The sequence below is a fragment of the Lycium barbarum genome, chromosome 6 (genome assembly GCF_019175385.1).
Source record: "Lycium barbarum isolate Lr01 chromosome 6, ASM1917538v2, whole genome shotgun sequence".
Lineage (NCBI taxonomy): Eukaryota > Viridiplantae > Streptophyta > Magnoliopsida > Solanales > Solanaceae > Lycium > Lycium barbarum.
Genome location: NC_083342.1, coordinates 81,469,967 through 81,491,357, shown reverse-complemented (window position 1 = coordinate 81,491,357; position 21,391 = coordinate 81,469,967).

The window sequence follows — 21,391 nt, the reverse complement described above, 5'->3', positions numbered from 1 at the left end:
CTGTTACCGTGGCCCACATCCTGCGGCTGAGCTTGAGTGGCAACCAATTGAGTCAGTAAAAGAATAGCATGTCTCATCTCTTGGCCCGAGGCATCTGGGGGAGGAATGGGGAATGCTGGAGCTAAAGTTGAGGCTCCCCTTTGATCCTCTAAAGTGGGTGAAGTATGGGAAAACCGAGGTGGGGCCTTATTCTGAGGTTCGCCCTCCTTCATATCTATAGACAGCTCTTGCTCGAGCCCTTCTTCAACCACCATCTTGCCCTTCTGGGCTGCGGTAGCTTTTCCCTTCATCAGCTTCGCTGAAATTATAACGCACCGTTAGGGAGGGGATAATCTTATAATACAGCTCTATCGCACGATTTCTTATGATAAAAGATGGTCATTTTTTCTAAATGCCCTGTAGCCTCCTGTTTATTAATGTGGCGCGCAACACACCATAAACAAGACTCTACTAGACACGGCTCGTAGACACTTCCTAAGACCGAACTGCTCTGATACGACTTTTGTCACGACCCAGCTAGGGGCCGCGACGGGTACCCGGGGCTAACCACCGAGCACCGCTCGCTCTATGACTTATTCTACTAATTTAATGCTCTTTTAATCAATTTATATTCAAATCATAAAGAAATCATCTTTCCCTTGAAACATAAATGCTTTCATAAACATAAGCTATCAAAATAATATGCACGTATAAGTATATAACTTTGGGAGACCCCATAGCCCACACTACGTATCTACGAGCCTCTACTGGAGAACTAGACATATACAAATATATACAAAAGCATAGCCCGACTGGCACCTCCGAAATAGTGGAGTGCTCCTGTAAATCTGCTGATAGCTCCTATAGGTCTGCGCCGCCTCTCTGTCTACCTGTGGGCATGAACACAACGTCCAAAGAAAACGGACGTCAGTACGAATATTGTACTGAGTATGTAAGGCATAACAATGGAAATACATCAATGAGATAAAGGAAACATCAATAAGGATCAACTGTATGTGACTGTCTCGTATAGAAGAAATAGCACATGCTGACTTACTTCATATCCATCATCATATCATATATTGCTGCGGAACGTGCAGCCCGATCCATGTATCATATATATATATATATATATCTGTTAGTGCCGAGGAACGTACGGCCCGATCCATAAATAATATAGTATGTTAGTGCCGAGGAACGTACGGCCCGATCCATCACCCATATACCCCGCGTCCGGGCACCCCGCGTCCGGGATGGAATCATGATATGCCAGCTGTACATGTGGCTATGCGTCTATAGCGCCTCACCTTTCCCCACTTCCCCTGAAAACATTTTCATATCATATACATATATATACATAATATACGTAGCATGCATGAGGGCTCAAGGAAAGTTATGTTCCTGCCGGAGTGACGTAAGGTCGAACACCTCCGCTTATATTATGGATTAATCATGATCGTCATGTCTCCCCTTGAAGGGACAATCATCATAAGGCGAGAATATCAACGAAAGCTAATATAAAGAGAACAGAGAGTAGGGTCATAATCTTGTAAGAAGTCATTCTGTATACTTTTGGAAATCTTAAAGGAAATATAGTAGTCATCCATGAATAAAATTGAGAAGTCAAGAAATAGCTCAATATTCTTACATCGTCATTGAATTCACAACTTGAAACCTTTAAACATGAAACTGTCTCATCGTAATCATCATAGGAAAATATTCTCATCTTTGGCATCATTGTAATCACGATAAAAAAGAATATGTCCATTATTGTTCTCATAAGAGCTTACAAACTCGTAAACCTTCGTTTTGGAACGATGCAGGCATTTGGAAAACATTTACGGGTTATCAAGGAAGGAATCATGCTTTGGAATCATAAACTTCTAACTTTTGAAATTAAGGAAGTCATGGAAGCATTTATGAATTCGCAACATAGGAATCATGCCTTTGAAATAAAGGGACAAGCCTTAACATACCTTGTTTGCTTAGCTAAATATCGTTCACTTGCTCTTCTTCAATATCGCGTCGTTACCTTCATAAGGGAATTCGAATTATCATTAGTTGATGGACTATAAGAACGCGTCGCTATTTCTGAAGAAAATTGGGCGGCACTTCCTTTGTTTATGCTACTTTTCCCATGTTCTATATCAACATCCAACATTCACCACAATATCACAATCAACAAACATCATTTACATGCCCTCATCACATTCCACCAATTTCCTCCAATTTTCCCCATATTTATCCATATAGCTTATTATCGTGTTTCCGCACCTTTAATACTTATTTCATGATAAAAGCAGCATTTCTAGCATATTCATAACTATAACACCTCAACTTCCATGATTTAATTCCATCATTATTCACTAGTGGCACTATTCACCCTTTTAAGACCCATTTTCCATGTCTTTCTACAATTCAATCTTTCCTTAGTCTTCTAACACTTCAATAACTTGATAAAGTCATGAAACATACCTTGGATGGTGATTGAACAAACCTTGAGTTGAAATACTTCACTTTCACAAAACCCTAGTTCCACCATCTAGGGAATTTCTTGGCTTAAATGAACAATGAGGAGTTCACACTTTTAATTCCTCTAATTTGGTTGTTATTGATCTTGATTCTTACTTGAATTCTTGGTTTAGAAGTGTGTGGGAGGTTCTAGAGAGAGAGAGGATCGTGTAGGAGAAAATGGGAAATGAAAAATGAAACTTTGGATCATATTTTTATAAAACACACTTCAGTCCCGATGTCATTATACGGTTCGTTATACGGTCCGTATAACTGACCGTAAAATGGACTCAGTGATCGCCCCTCTCTGTGACCATTTGACGATCCATTTGACGGGCCGTATAACGTTATACGGTCCGTATAATTCACCGTAAAACTGACCTTCTCTCAACCTCATTCTGTGACACTTTGACGATTCATTTTACGGACCGTCAAACCGTTATACGGTCCGTATAGTACACCGTAAAACTCACCCTTCAGTCAGTCTCTTCTGTGACGCTTCTGCGGTCCGTATAATGGACCGTAAAACACTTTTACGGTCCGTATAATGGACCGTATACTCCCAGTTCACTGAATCTTATTTTCTTTACTTTGTTTCATTTCCGATCCTTATGGAACCTTCTTAAAAGTTGTTCAACTCCTCGATACCAATCTACGGGACCTTATTACCTGCCTTCGAAATGCCACACACACATTTTATCCTTATTAGCCTATTTTGCACATGCTAACGGAAAAATTTCCGAGGTGTAACAGCAAATACAATGCAATGCAATTTTGTGTACACATATACTCCGGACGGAAGTATCGACGTCCCCGTAGCAAAACCCATGGGGGACCCGCGAAGTCCATGTACCTCACTCAATCCACATTTTTAGGACAGCAATCGGATATCGAACTCTCACATCACTCGCACACAATCCACGATTCCAGGACAACAATCGGATACCGAACTTCTCACATCACTCTCATGCAAACTGAACCCAGCTCATCACAGTATTTCCTCAAGTATCATGTCACGCCACAAATTTTGGAGTGACGTGACCGGTACCCGAAGCCAAACTAGTCCCAAGCGAACCACTCTAAATCTGAAATTCTAGGAAGTGACCCCCCAACTTAAAATGGTAATGTCTAATCTACAGATATATGAAAATACTGATTGTCTCGTCTGAACTGGGCGCACACCCAAAATATATATATAACTGAGCAAGCCGAGGGGGCTGCTTTAATCGTACAAAAACAATAGCATCCAATAGACATATACAAGCCGACAAGGCTATCACACTGACATACTATGTAAAGGACTCGTCTACAAGCCTCTAGAGATATGTGTGACAGTACCATACAATCTGGAATCAAAAAGTAAAACTCCAAAGGACCTAGCAACATCGAACAGAAAGGGAGCTCACTGATCAGCTGATATACGATTACGCCTACTCGGGAGGTCTATCAGCCTGTCGATCGGTACTTGCAGGCATGAATGCAGCGCCCCCAGACAAAGGGACGTCAGTATGAATAATGTACCGAATATGTAAGTCAAAGTAACAGCTGAATTAAAGTAACAAGCCATACTCTGGATATTTCAAGAAATATCTGGAAGTACTCTACCAAGGTTGCCTTTCATCTGAGGCAAGATAACACAACTCTATAAATATAACTCCGTCACCCGAGGGTCAAGCAGAGATAACTCCATGACTCATAGGCCATGTATAATAAACTCCATGACCCATAGGTCAGGTAATAACTCCATGACCCGTAGGCCAGGTAATAACTCCATGGCTCATAGGCCTCTGTGGCTCATAGGCCAGGTAATAACTCTGTGGCTCACAGGCCAGGTAATATAAAATGTAAATATATATATATATATATCGAGCATGTGCTGAAAATTACCGACTCTGTAACATGTCTCTTCTGTCTCGCCATGAACTCTAGGACATAGGAAGGGGATGTGGCCCCTCAGAAAAAATAACATAACACTCGGAAAGTAGACAATAATATGACAAGCTCTACTTTGACAAATCTCAAGTCATAAGTTTTATCACGCTCTTACCATATATGGAAACATGCCAAGAAAAGAAGGAACAGCCTTAACATACCTTTTCGATCTTCTATTACTTAACGTTTATTCCCCCGAGCTTGTAAATCTACATTCAAGAGAAATCATACTACCGTTAGTCTTATCGTCATATGCCTATCTCAAGTCTCTAAATCAAACTCCATTAGAATCTGTCAAAATTCGGGAAACATCTCCCCTGTTTATATCCCTAGCCCGAAATCACAATACCAACAACCAACACAACAACAACAATAACAACGCCAATAACAACACCATCAATACCAAAGTATTCCATAAAACATCCCACACGATGTTTATTCAATTTTCTCAACCAACAAATTTGGTATACGATCATTTAGTAGTTCTACCTTGGTAAATACTACTAAATCAATATCAATAAAGGAAGACTCATACCTTACCTCCGATAGAATCGCAATATCTTCACTTTTCACCTTGAATTCAAAGCAAGACTCCCTGTAATACGATTTTATAATCGCAACTATACGTTGTCGGGACTAGAATCCGGGGATTATACTTGATTTGAGCTAAAATTTGATGAATGGAAGTTGGAGGAAAGTTTCAGCACATTTGGGAAGTTTAGAGAAGTGTTTGGAGGAAAAATGAGGGGGTAAGCCCCCTTTTATTAAGTTCTAGAGTCGAGCTGCACCGGCCTAGAAATTACTCAGCGCGTTCGCGCTGAGTTGCTACCATGCCCTCTGCGCGTTCGTGCCATTCCCAGGTGCGTTCGCGCAGGGTTATTCCTTGCCCTGGCAATCTGTCTTAAAATGCTCATAACGCTTGATTCCGATGTCAGATTGATGCGCAGTTTGTTGCGTTGGAAACTAAACTTCATGAACTTTAATTTAGGCTTTTGCTTTACCTCAAAACTCCGCATATACTAAAATATATTCTTTCTCCAAGTTGGACCAAAATTGCCCCTCATATTTTCTCCAAAGTCCAACAAGGTTAATTTCCTTGATACACTTGCCTTCCAATCTTTCCGTAGCTTATTATATGAACTTAAACCCTAATAATCATAAGATAGGCGCATATAATCTCATATATCCTAGAAGGAACTCCAGTATCAACAATTACACAGCTAACACCTAACGAATCTTAACGTACAAAACTACGAGGTGTAACATTCCTCCCCCCTTAGAAACATTCGTCCTCGAATGTTAAACTCTTACGACTTTTACGAAAATTTTGCCAGAGTTTCCCCTGTAATTGTACCACTACCATCCTGTCACAACAACCCAAAGTATACGGTGCCTCACAGGGCTACAACAGCAATGACAATAATGGCCCCACACGACCAAGGAACTATGAGAAGGAAAACGTTACGCACCTGAAGACAATGACGTTTCTGTCTGAACTTCTTCTGGAAGTGGAAACAAATGTGGATACCTAGACTTCATATCTTCCTCAGCCTCCTAAGTCATTTCTTCCGTATTATTATCCCTTCAAAGAACTTTCACTGAGGCTACATCTTTAGTTCTTAGTCTCCGAACTTGTCTATCTAGGATTGCAATGGGAACCTCTTCATAAGATAGTTGCTCGATAACCTGAACATCATCGATGGGCACAACTCTCGAAGGATCTCTGACACACTTATGGAGCATGGATATAAGAAAAACTGGGTTTACGGACGCTAAGTTGGAAGGTAGATCCAACTCACAAGCTACCTTTCCCACTCTACGAATAATCCTATAAGGCCCAATATATCGAGGGCTAAGCTTACCCTTCTTACCAAATCTCATAACGCCTTTCATCGGAGACACCTTTAGGAATACCCAGTCATTAACTTGGAACTCCAAGTCTCATCGGCGATTATCCGCGTAAGACTTCTGTCGACTTCGGGCTGTTAATATCGATCTCGAATAAGCTTAACTTTATCCACTGCTTGCTGGATTAAGTCTTGCCCTACTAATTTCGTCTCTCCCACTTCAAACCATCCAATTGGTGATCTGCAATTCCGCCCATATAAAGCTTCATTCAGGGCCATCTTGATAAAGCTTCATTCCGCCCTACTAATGTTGTGCTAAGATTCATTTGAGGCCCCAAACCCTCTTGATAAGATCTCCAAAAATTAGCCGCAACTGTGTACCCCTATTAGAGATAATGGATACAGGAGCACCATGAAGTCGGACTATCTCCTTAACATAAAGCTTTGCATAATCCTCGACGGTGTAAGTAGTCATGACAGGTAGAAAATACGTTGATTTTGTCAATCTATCAACAATTACCCATATAGAATTAAACTTACGCAGAGACCGGGGTAAGCCTGGGATGAAATCCATATTAACTACTTCCAACTTCCAAGTCAGGATCTCCAAAGCCTGTAATAATCCGTCGGGCTTCTGATGTTTAATCTTCACCTGTTGACAGTTAGGACACTGGGCCACAAACTCCGCTATATATTTTTTCATTCCATCCCACCAATAAACCTCTTTAATGTCGTAGTACATCTTTGTTGACCCAGTATGGATAGAATATCGGGAGCAATGAGTCTCTGCCATAATCTTCTAACGTAACCCCGCAATATCGGGAACACACAACCTACCTCGATACCTGAGGACTCCCTCTTCAGTAAGCCCGAATGGTGATTTCTTATTTTACGGAGTTGTATCCTGGTAATGGGTTAATGAACGGTCTTCATACTGGCGCCTTTTTACCTCGACTACTAAGGACGATGTCGATGTAGTCTGAATAGTAACTTCGGCCTCTCCTGAATCTATAACTCTGACCCCCAAATTGGCTAGCTGAAGAAGCTCATGAGCCAGCTCCTTTTTCCAACCCGCAGGTATGCCAAACTACCCATAGATTTCCAGCTAAGGGCATCTGCGACCACATTTGCTTTCCCCGGGTGGCACAAAATATCAACATCATAATCTTTCAGCAATTCCAACCACCGCCTCTGCCGCAAGTTTAGCTCTTTCTGCTTGAAGATGTACTAAAGACTCTTATGATCTGCATAGATATCCACATGAACGCCATATAAGTAATGTCTCCAGATTTTAAGCGCATGAATCATGGCTGCTAACTCTATATCGTGAGTCGGATAGTTCTTCTCGTGCTTTCTGAGATGTCTAGAAGTGTAAGTGATCACCTTGCCGTGCTGCATCAATACACAACCCAATCTGACTCCCGAAGCGTCACAATAGATAGCATAGCCCTCGGATCCCTCTGGAAGTGCTAGAACTAGTGCTGAAGTCAACCTGTGCTTTAATTCTTGAAAACTCCGCTCGCAAGCATCCGTCCATTGGAACTTGGCTGCCTTCTGAGTCAACTTCAACAATGTCACAACCCAGCTAGGGGCCGTGACGGGTACCCGGAGCTATCCACCGAGCACCGCTTGGTCTACTACTCATCTTACTCATTTAATGCCCTTTTTATCAACTTTGTACACAATCGTAGAAAAATCATAATTTATATGGAAACATAATTTCTTTATATACACTTGCCTCTCGGCCATCAAAATTATATATACATGCAATAACATCTTGTGAGACCATCTAACCCACACTGCGTATCTACGAGCCTCTACTGACATACTGTATACATAGACGGAACAAGACTCTGTCGTGCCCAAAATATGTATATACATATCAAAAGAAATAATCATAAGCACCTCCGAACAATGGAGTGCTCTCAATCGGCTGACAGCTACTAAGGATCTGGACCGAGCTCACCTCCCTGTCTACCTGTGGGCATGAACACAGCGTCCAAAGAAAACGGACGTCAGTACGAATATTGTACTGAGTATGAGAGGCATAAACAATGAAGAAAGACAGTAATAATATAATGGGAACAACAATATGAAGCATCTGGATCTAAATAACAATCACAAGAGAAGTAATGCATGCTGTCTTACTCATACTCATTACCATGTCATGTATGCATAATATATAAGCTGCCCGTCAATGTCGGAACTGTGTGATAATCAATAACATTAGCCCGCGTCCAGGCCTCCCGCGTCTGGGGTACCATCTCGTGCCGCCCACTAGTGGTGTCTGCCCATGCCAAAAGGTCATGGTGTATCCGTATAGCTGCCCGCCTTAGCGGTGACTGCCCGGCCAACTAGGCGCGGTGTAATATGATCATGACATGCTTATCATAAAATACTTGTAATAATATACTTATCATAATACATGCATAAGGCTCAAAATCAACTATACTCTATCGGGGTGACGTAAGGTCGTGATCCCACGATTTCATTATGGAGCAATTATTGACATTCTGCCTCACCTTGAAGGAATTAGTACATAAGGTGAGTGTAAGCAATAAATAACATCATTATCAATATGGCATCATCATATCATATCTCTTATCTTATATATGCATTTATGGATATCGACTTTTAGCTTTTCCGGAATATAGGAGCTCATGAAGAGGAAAGGAACTTATGCTATAGGACTCATGCCATTAGAAAGAAAGGACTAGCCTCACATACCTTGTCGTTTAGCTAAGCTATCATTCACTTGCTCCCCTTTAACGTCACGTCGCTACCTTCACGAGAGAATCCGTATTCACATTAGTTAGTCGACTTAAGGAAACGCGTCACTATTTCTAGAGAAAATTTGGCAGCACTTCCTTTATTTATAATACCTTTCCCATAGTCTATATCAACTCCCAACGTTCACAATAACATCCAAAATATTACAATCAACAACCATCATTTATATACGTTTGTCACATTCCACCATTTTCCTCCAATTTTTCCGCATTTATCCTTATAACTCATTTTTGTGGTTTCGCGTATTTAATACTTGTTTCATGCTATAAACATCATTTATAACGTATTCATAATAACAACACATCAATATTCATGAGTTAATCCAACTATCATTCAACCACTTGCACTATTCACCCATTCAAGACCCATTTCCCATGTCTTCCTACAATTCAAGCGTCTTAGTCTTCTAATACCTCAAACAACATGATAAAGTCATGAAACTTACCTTAGATGATAGTTGTACAAGTCTTGAGTTGAAATGATTCACTTGCACAAAACCCTAGTCCCACATTCTATGGAATTTCTTGACTTAAATGATCCTTTGATGTGTTTCTTACACTTGGTTTTGTTGGATTGATGAAGTTGATCTTAATTCTTCACTTGGATTCTTGTTTTGGAGGAGTTTGGAATGTTCTAGAGAGAGATTGGGTCGTGGAGTGAGAAGGAGAATTGAATAAAATGAACTTGGATCATTATTTTATAAAGTTGAAATCTGTCCCGATGCCATTATACGGTCCATTATACGAACCGTATAAATTTTTACGGTCCGTATAATCGACCGTAAAACTGCTCCAGTGACTTCCCTTCTTTGTGTCAATATGACGGTTCATTTTACGGGTCGTATAATTTTATACGGTCCGTATAATATATCGTAAAACTCACCTTTCCACCACTTCATTCTGTGACACTTATACGGCTCATTATACGGCCGTAAAACCATTATACGGTCCGTATAATCAACCGTATAATTCACCAGTTCACTGAATCTTATTCTTATTGCTTCGTTTGATCCCCGATCATTATGGAACCTTCTTAACCATTATTCAACACTTCAATACCAATCTAAGGGACGTCCTCACTCATCAAAACATCGCACACGCTATGTCCTTTGTTAGCCTATTCACTATATGCTAACGGAAAAATTTCCAAAGCGTAACAATCAACGAGGCAGAAAGAGAAGAAAATCCCTCTACAAAACTTCTATAATACCCTTCTAAAACCCAGAAAACTACGTACTTCCGTCGGCATCGTAGGTCGAGGCCAAGTCTTCACAGCCTCTATCTTCTGAGTATCCACTTTGATGCCCTCATTTGAAACAATATGCCCTAGAAAAGCCACAGAGTTTAGCCAAAATTCACATTTAGAGAATTTCACATACAACTTCTTGTTCTGAAGGACTCTAAGTACCGCATGCAAATGGTCTGCATGCTCAGTCTTTGATCTAGAATAAACCAGAATATCGTCTATAAACACAATTCACCCACAAACTGATGGACAAGCTAAGCACACCATTCAGACCCTAGAAGATATGTTACGAGCATGTGTGCTAGATTTCGGAGGTAGCCAGGATGATCACTTGCCTCTTATTGAGTTTGCATACAACAACAGCTATCATTCCAGTATTGAGAAAGCCCCGTATGAAGCTCTATATGGAAGAAAGTGTAGATCCCCAATTGGGTGGTTTGAAGTAGGAAAGACACAGCTAATAGGCTCGGAATTGATTCAGCAAGCGGTGGAAAAGATCAAGGTTATCCGAGATCGATTATTGACAGCCAAAAGTCGCCAGAACTCTTATGCGGATAACCGTCGGCGAGACTTAGAATTTCAAATTGATGATTGGGTATTCCTGAAGGTATCACCGATGAAGGGTGTGATGATATTTGGCAAGCAGGGAATATTAAGTCCTCGATACATTGAACCTTACAAGATTGTCCGCAAGATAGGCCAAGTAGCTTATGAACTGGACTTACCCCCAGAACATGAATCAGTCCATCCAGTTTTTTATGTGTCAATGCTTCATAAGTGTGTCGGAGACCCTACTAGAATCGTGCCAGCAGATGATTTTCAAGTTACAGAAAGGTTAACTTATGAAGAGGTACCCATTGCTATACTAGCTAGGAAAATACTGAAACTTAGAAATAAAGAGGTAGCCTCAGTTAAGGTCTTGTGGAGAAATAATAATCGAGAAGAAATGACTTGGGAAGCGGAAGAAAACATGAAGTCCAAGTACCCACACTTGTTTCCACCCCCGGAAGAGATTCAAGATGAGACATCAGTATTATGAGGTATGTAATGCTTATTTTTAATGCTATTGTGTTGTATCCCTCTGAGGTGATGTTATTGTGGGCTGCTGTGACAGGATGGTAGCGCCATATTACAGGGGAAACTCTGGCAAAATTTCTGAAGGATTCCCGAGAACTAAACATTCAAGGACGAATGTTTTTAAAGGGGGGGAAGAGTGTTACACCCCGGAAAAATTTCATGCCGTCGTGTGGTGAAACTAACGCAGGGTGAGATGTATGTGATGTCCGTACAAGTAAGAAATGTTACTTAACGGTTCTAATTAAAATTCTAAACACGTTTGAGGCAAGAAAAGAAAATTCGTTGAAGAATGTCAAGTATAAGTCGTGTTTCGAAAGGGGTTTGCAAGTACTGAGCTAATGTTGATTTAATAATGTCTTAAGGAAAAGTTATGATGCTCCTTAGGTGATTAATGAAGTACTAAATAAGTGCTAAGAAGGTAGGTTTCATAAGGATTGGAGATCAACGAAACGACGGAAATAATTTCAGAAAGGTGGAGTTATACGACCACTTATACGGTCCGTATAACTTTATACGGTCCATATAAGGGTCCTTACAACCCAACAGAAAAGATGATTTCCCTGATGGTGAAATACAGTCACTTATACGGACCGTATAAGGGTTCGTATAACACCCGATGGGCTGAGCATTTTTCAAGTATAAAAATGTGTTCCCACTTCTAAATTTTCATTCTTTCAACTTCTCCACTTCTCTCTACACCTCTAGAACATTCCACACACTTCATTTACAAGAATTCAAGGGAAATCAAAGATCAATATCATCAATTCAAGGAAATCAAGTGTAAGGGAGTCCTCTAGGGTTGTTAGAAGTCAAGAATCTCTTTGAAGTTGAAGTTAGAGTTTTCTCCAAGTGAGGCAACTCCATCCAAAACCCATTCCTACACAATCAAAGGTGAGTTTTATGGTTATTTCATGTTGTTAAGAATATTGAATGGTTGAAAGACTTAGACTATGGAAGGAAGTAGAATATGGAGCTCAATTGTGAGATAATGGTATTCTTGAATAGTAGTTTGACATAAATCATGATTCTTGACATATTATGAGTGTAATCTTGTTATAAATAGTATTAAGAGTATTGAAGAAGCATTATATAGGGAGTAATGTGGTGTGATATTATGACTTTGAGAGGAATTTTGAGAATTGGTTAATGTCGAACTTGTCGAAGTTATTGGTTATGGTATTATGAATATTGTCATTGATGTTTGGGAGTTGTTATATCATATGGAGGAAGTTGTAGAAACAAAGGAACTGCTGCCCAATTTTCATTAGCTTTAGCTTAAGCTCAAGTATAGTTCTGATTATCTAATCTTAGTACGAATTCTCTTGAATGTAGAATCGTGAACATTGGAGGAAAGCGCTTAATTGATAAAGTTAGAGGGGCATAAAGGTATGTAAGGCTAGTCCCTTCTTTTTCTAAGGCATAATTCCTATAATATGACCTCCTTTATCTTTCCATGACTTTCTTATAGTCCGGAAATTATTAGCCTATGACTATTAAGAACTACTCATGAGATAAAGATAAGAGATATGATAATGATGATGATGAGCCTAAGTCTAGAGATTCTAAAGCTCATGATATGATATTCCTACGAAGCTAATGATCCTTATATGATTCTTTGATGTTATCCATTATTGCTAGACTCACCTTATAATGCTAGTTCCTTTAAGGTGAGGCATTGTCACGACCCGTCTAGGGGCCGTGACGGGTACCCGGGGCTAACTACCGAGCACAGCTCGTTCTGCTACTCATTATACTCAATAGGCCTTCTTTTATCAAATTCATACTTAAATCATAAGAAAATCATTTTTCCATTTGAGAACATAAATACTTTTATATATGTAAGCCTCTCGGCAATCAAAATGATAATATACATATATACAGTAGTGACCTTGTGAGACCATATAACCCACACTGTGCATCTACGAGCCTCTACTGGAGTGCTAGACATAAGGACGGGACAGGACCCCGTCGTGCCCAAAATATGCATATATATATATATATATATATATATATATATATATATATATATATATATACACACACACACACAAAAGAATGATCAAGCACCTCCGGAACAATGGAGTGCTCTCAATCAACTAACAGCTCCTACGAGTCTGGTTCAAGCTCACTTCCCTGTCTACCTGTGGGCATGAACACAACGTCCAAATAAAACGGACGTCAGTACGAACATTGTACTGAGTATGAGAGGCATAAACAATAATAGTACGTCAATGAGATAAAGGAAGCATCAATAAGGAAGCAACTGTATATGACTGCCACTTATAAAAGAAATAGCACATGCTGACTTACTTCATATTCATCATCATATCGTATATGAATAAATGTATGAGTGTATAAGCTGCCCGTCCATATAGGTACGGTGTGATAATATATAAATGTATAAGCTGCCCGTCCATATAGGTACGCTGTGATAATGATTAACCTGCGTCCAGGCCTCCCGCATCCGGGGTATAAGCTGCCCACTATAGTGGTGTGTGTCTGCCCGTCCATCTAGGTACGGTGTAATATCATCAACATATACTCATCATAATTCATGTATAATAACTCAAAGATAGCTATACTTTATCGAGGTGACATAAGGTCGTGAACCCCCGATTCCATTATGGACATCTATAAGTATTCTGCCCCACCTTGAAAGAAATAGTATATAAGGTGAGTGTATACAATAACTGACATCGTTAACTTAATGGTATTCTGCCTCACCTTGAAGGGAACATATGTATAAGGTGAGTGTATACAATAATGAGATCATTAGCTCAACGGTATTTTGCCTCACCTTGAAGGAAATAGTACATAAGGTGAGTGTGTACAACAAACAACATCATTAGTGTTATAGGAATATCATATCGTGAACTCTAGAATATTTATACTTAACTCATCATCATCCTCATCGAACTCATAACACATCTCTTATCTCATTTGGCTATTCATAATCATAGACTCTTGGCTTTCCGAGATATAGAGAATTCATAGAGAAGAAGGAAAATCATACCATAGGATTCATGCCATAGAAAGAAAGGACTAGCCTCACATACCTTTGTCATTTAACTACTCTATTGCTTGCTCGTTCTCCTTTAATGCTCACGTCTTTACCTTCAAAAGAATTCGCATTAACATTAACTAAGTCATTATAAGAACGTGCTTACTAAAGCTAAGGAAAATGGGGCAGCATTTCCTTTGTTTATATGATTTCCTCTGTATTCCATATCAACTCCCAAACATCCGTTACATCATTCATAATATCATAAATAGCAATCATCATATATCTACATTATCCACATTTCACAATTTCACTTCAATTTCCCCATAATCATGGTCATAATTCACTATTACGTTCTTTCACGTATAATGCTCATTCCATGTTCTAAATGTCATTCATAATGAACTTACAATCACAACATACCCATATTCATGATTCATTCCAAACTACTACTCAATAATAGCACTATTCCCACATTTATGACCCATTTTCTATATCCTTCCACAATCCAAGTGTTTCAACTTCTCAATATCTTAAACATCATGAAAATATCATAAAACTTACCTTGGATATTGTAGGAATAATCCTTGAGTAGCAATACTCTTCTTGCACCAAAAACCCTAACTCACTTCCTTTGAAATTTCTTAGCTTAGATGACTTTAATGGATTTCATACTCTTGATTCTTGTTGGTTTGATGAAGTTGATCATCAATTTCCTTTGAATTCTTGTGGATGAAATGTATGGAACCTTCTAGAGGTCTTGAGAGAGATGAAGGAATGTGGGAAATTAATTTAATGAAGTGAGAACACATTTATATAATCAGAACTTATTCTACTCGTCGGGACTTCCACGGACACTTTCACGGTCCGTGGAACATTGTACGGTTTGTGGAACTGGTCGTGGATCACCACCAAAAGACCATCATCTCTGCTGGGTATTCCACGGACCAGTATAAGGTCCGTGGAAGGTTTCACGGTCCGTGAAAGGGGTCATGGAACTTGTTATATCCCGCATTTTATGCAATCAGATAATTCAAGACAATCGCGGGAAGACAGTAACCAAGGCCATATTTTTACTTTGCTTGGCATATAAGTTGTTATGAAAATTTTGAAGTGGAAATAATGAGAAAGGTTAAGGGCATAAAGGGAAGTTGCAATATGACTCGTGGGAATATGGAAGAATACAAAGGGTAAATTTGGAAGTTGGAAAAATGTTTCATGAATTACAAGCACTAGCCCAAAAATAAGTGGGCTTGAATTTTTAAAGAAATGGACAAGGCCCAACCGGCCATAGGGCATGGGCTAGGCCCATGATTAATTAATTCATGAGGTTAAATAAGATGACTAAGTCATCTTTATCATAATAAGTTCTAGAGTTTTCAAGAAACTAAAAACAAGAGAAAGAAAGGGCAAACATCAAGGCCATTCGGCCATAGAGAAAATTCCCAAGAACAATTTGCAAAATTCTCTTAAAAATCATTTCCTACCAAGCAAAGGGTGCTGAACAAGGTAGAGTTGTTGTTGGAGCAAGAAAGATTCAAAATCATACAAGTTGCCAAGAGATAGGCAAGTGAGGAGTTGAAGTAGAAAGGTGAATTTCAATCTTGTTTTATGTGTTATACATGGTTTATATGTGTTGTAGTATGCTAAATGAATGAAATTCATGAGGGAGAGGAATATAGTATATGGCCGTGTATATATATATATGTGTAGGAGTCATGCTTCAATTATTTTAATTAATGTTTGGTTGTTATTGTTGTGAATGATATGTGGAAAATGGAAGTTGAATGGGTTTGGAGAGATTGTAGTGGTGTATGCATGTTGGAGCCGTGTATATGGCATATGTAGTCGTGTATATGTGTTGAATTGTTGAAGAATAATGAGCAGGTTATATTTAGTGTTTTAGTTGTTGTGTTGTAGATTGCATATTGCAAGTAAAGACTTGATAAGTTTGGTAAAGTATTGGTAATTGGAAGATTATGTATATTGAAGAATAATGTTCTTGCATGGATAGTATGTAATGATATTGGTATGATGTCGTTGGAATATATACTATAAGGTTGTTATCGTGTTCATTGAAGGAACGTTTTGAAGAAAGTAATAAATTGAAATCATGCATCTTGGATGAAATATGTGAATTGCTAGTGCGATTGTTGATTATGTTAATAGTTTGGCCGGGTTTGAATTCCCGGATTGTGTTGGTTGAGAATTTGGCTATGTTGAAAGTTGAGGATGGTGTATGTACAGATGAAATGCTGCCGAAATTTCGGTAGCCAAGTGTTTCCTTAAGATTCTAACTCTAAGTATGCTAATAAGAGTTTTGGTAACTATGACCAAATTGCAGATTTTGACGAGATTACGACGTGAATTTGGAATAGCAAAAAGGAGCGGAAGAGGTATGTAAGGCTTCACCCTTCTTTCTATGGCATGTCTTAGCAGAAATAAGTTGGGTACGAGCCTCGGGGGCAACTCTGTTCCCCGGAATCCGCACCTAAAGTTTTCCACCTTTTGTTCAATAGAATTGAACTAGAAAGTGTGCCAATGGTCGGAAAAACCTTCTAGACCCCTATAACTTGCATAAATGGGACCCAATTACCCTAGAACCCTCACAAGTAATGACATGACATGTAACATATGCAACTAGTACACGCTACCTCATCCGGCCCGAGGTGGGCCCGTTACTCTCGGATTTTCCTATAGCCTTGGTTGACTTACTTGAAGTAAATCCAAGGGGGACTTTTGATCCCGACCTCATTACCGAATGATAAGTACTATAACTACTCTAACGAGAATGTTTCTATGGGGATAATGATAATGACAATGTTAGACAAGAGAATGTACCTATGACAAGTACGACCGGAACGATTCTACGACTAAGATTTTTAAGCTAAGGGTCCAATGTGAATATGAAATTGATAAACTAATTTTTGAATCGTATTTATATTCCCTAGCTATAACTTTATTTTCTAAGACTCCAAAGCCTATGACTGTCATCTATGATGCCCACGATTTCATTCTACGGTTACTGTAATACTACTCTTCGTTGATAGTCTCGCCTTAAAATACTCGTCCCTTCAAGGTGAGACAAAGCGATCACAAGTACTCCATAATGTAATCGGAAGCTACCGACTTTACGTCACTCCGATGGGCGTAACTTTCCTTGGACTCCCGTGCATGCTAGTTATGTGCTACAAGTGGATGTGTATGGGTTTGTATATATATAAGGTAAGTACTTGTATATGGGACATGTGTATGTATAAGGGAGAAGTAAATTTACATGTATATGTATATGGGGAAAGGGGAAGGGCCACTGTTATATTACCACCTGATTCAGCTGGATTCCATCCTGGACGCGGGATGCCCGGACGCGGGATATGGGAGAGCCGTACGCGGCATCAGTATATATATAATGTATGATATATATATATGATGTAATGTGTTGGGACACCGTTGGGGAGGGGGTTGGGAGAGCCGATGTATTCGGCGTCTGTAAATGTGAATAAAAGATACTATTTACTGAAATGTACTGTTTTCTCTACACGAGAATAAGTAATATATAAATGTTAATTCCTATGCCTATGAAAAGAAACGTTTCAAAGGTGAAAAGACAAGCCTACATGACAGCCGACCTGAAAAGGGGCCTTCCCACGTACAAGTTACTTTCCTGCCTCGTTATATGTCCTATGACTCCATGATATTGTTAATCGTACTCTAGGTTACCGGTTATATTATCTTTTATGCCTTACATACTCAGTACACTATTCGTACTGACGTCCCTTCTTGTGGACGCTGCGTTTCATGCCGCGCATGTCAGCAGACAGGTGGACGTGATTCTTAGGAGCTCTACCAGCGGTACTCTACAGTGCTCCAGTTGTTCCGGAGCCTCACTCCCGCGGTACTATTTTGTGTGTATGTATATTCGGGCACGACAGTATTCGGCCCTTTCTATGTATAAGTGTACTATGTCTAGAGGTTCGTAGACAGATATGTATAGTCAGTTAGGTACAGATAGATGTATGGTGTCTCGGCATGATTGTTGTATAAAGTAACAACGAAGTTTACTAGTTTATGTTCAGAATGACGCTGCTAATGTTAATGTTCAGAAAGAAAAAAAAATATATGGCTCTGTTACACGGCTTGCCATGAAGTAAAGGTAATATGACAGATAAGGGGTGCTCGGTACAAGTATCGGGTACTCGTCACGGCCCCTAGTCGGGTCGTGACAGAACTCACAGCTTTTTCCGAAGTTGTCCGCGTCGTTTCGTTTGATCTCCATTAATCCTTATACAACCTTCTTAACACTTGTTTAATATTTCATTAATGATCTAAACATCCCGATAACTCATCCTCAAAACATTACCAAACACTCCTTAACACAATAATTTACGGAACCTTTCCTAAACCTCTCTTATACTCCACTTGTCCTTATCAATTCTTATTTCATCAATTCATATAACTTCAAGATCTTAACGTACGCATTCTAAGACCACTAAACATTCATCTTATAGTCTTAAGAACTTCATGTGACCCTTAAGCTCGCGTTGTTTCATTCACTATGTGACGACATGAAATTTCCAAGGTGTAACATGCATGATGATTATGATTACTCCATAATGGAATCGGGGGTTCTCAACCTTACGTCACCCCGATAGAGTTATAGTTTGTATTTGAGTTCTAATGCATGCTTATGATAAGTATATGATAATGATATTACACCGTGCCTATATGGCCGGGCAGACACCGCTAAGGCGAGCGGCATATACACCATGTCTAGAGGGCATGGGCAGACACCACTAGTGGGCGACATGAGATGGTTACCCCGGATGCGGGAGGCCTGGACGCAGGCTAATGATGATCACACCGTACCTATATGGTCGGGCAGCTTATATATACATACTTGATATAATGTTTATGATGTAAGATAGCATGCATTATCCCGTCTTAAGTGACATTCAGTTACAGTTTGTTTCCCTACTTGATGTTCCTTTATTTCTTCGATATGTATTATTATTGTCCAAGCCTTACATACTCAGTACAATGTTCGTACTGACGTCCTTTCTTTTTGGATGATGTGTTCATGCCCATAGGTAAACAGGGAGGTGGCCTAGATTCATATAAGTCTATTAGTAGCTACACTGGAGCACTCCACTATTCCGGAGGTGCTAGTTATTGATGTATTCTTTTGCGTATATATTTGGGCACGGCGGGGTCCTGTCCCGTCCTTATGTCTCAGTACTCCAGTAGAGGTTCATAGATACTTATGTGTGGGTAGTAGTTATCTCATGGATACATTTGTGTATATTTTGTATATCATTTTTGCAGCCGAGAGGGCTTATGTATATTTATGCATCGCCTTGGAGATTATATACGTTCAGGTTGGGTATGATGATTAGCACCACGAGTGGTGCTCGGTAGTCAGCTCCGGGTACCCGTCATGGCCCCTAGTTGGGTTGTGACACCCGCCTCTGCCTCTACCTGCTGAAGAATGAGATCCACGCCCAGAAGGACGCACGAATGTTGATGACCCTGCTATAGACCCTATCGGCTGCGCCATACCACCTGGTCCCTTCTGTGGACTGTCTCGCACTAAGTGGTCCGGGTAACCACAACTAAAGCAAGCATTTGACCCAAACTGACAATGTCCTCGTCCCGCTTAATCCTTGAGTGCTCTGGAGGGTCAAGTGCTAAAAACTCATGAACCCTCGAACTTTGAGACCCATCACCAGTCACCGCTCCAGCAGATGCTCTCGGCTGTCTCTGTGTCATCACAATCTAGGTCAATAAGTGCACCGCCCTTCTAAGATCCTGCTCTGTCAGTGCGGGAGGGGTTACTGGAGGTACCGTCTCCCTCGGGAGCTCCTCGAGCGGTGGAGTCGTCGATGATGGCTGGGATAGGGTCTCAACATGGCCCTCAGTCCGGGCCTCAACTGCCGGGTGTGCCCTACTGCTCCCCTCACCAGCCGCCGAATCACCTCTCCGGGTAGCCATCGTCTTCCTAGTCACCGGCATAGCTGTGCACAAATATGAAAGAGTAAGTTTAACTCAAACCTCCTATGGATTGGCTCTATAGCACGATTTAGATCTGAAAGAAAGGCAGCCAATTCCTAGATACCCTGTAGCTTCCAGTTTATATGATGTGGCGCACAACACATCTATAAACAAGACTCTACTAGACGCGGCTTGTATACTCCCTAGGACAGACCTGCTCTGATACCAAGTTTGTCACGCCCCAAATTCCGGAGTGACGTGATCGGCACTCGAAGCCAAACTAGGCCTGAGTGAACCACTCTAAATCTGAAACTCTAGGGGGTGACCCCTCAACTTAAACTGGTAATGTCTAATCTGGAGATATATGAAAATACAGACTGTCTCGTCTGAACTGGGAGCATACCCAAACTATATACATAACTGAGCAAGCCGAGGGGGCTGCTTTATCGTACAAAACCAATAGCATCCAACAGACATATGCAAGCCGACAAGGCTATCACACTGACATCCAATGTACAGGACTCGTCTACAAGCCTCTAGGGATATGTGTGGCTGTACCATACAATTTGGAATCAAAAAGGAAAACTCCAAAGGACCTGGAAACTCCGAACAGAAAGGGAGCTCACCGATCAGCTGATATACGATTACGCCTACTCGGGAGGTCTATCAGTCTATCGATCAGTACCTGCAGGCATGAATGCAGCGCCTCTAGACAAAGGGACGTCAGTACGAATAATGTACCGAATATGTAAGGCAAAGGAACGCCTGAATTAAAGTAACAAGCTATACTCTGGATATTTAAAGAAACATCTGGAAGTACTCTACCTAAGTTGCCCTTCATCTGAGGCAAGATAACACAACTCTATAGATATAACTCCGTGACCAGAGGGTCAGGCATAGATAATTGCATGACTCATAGGCCAGGTATAATCAACTCTATGACCCGTAGGTCAGGTAATAACTCCATGACCCGTAGGTCAGGTAATAACTATGTGGCTCATAGGCCAGGTAATAACTCTGT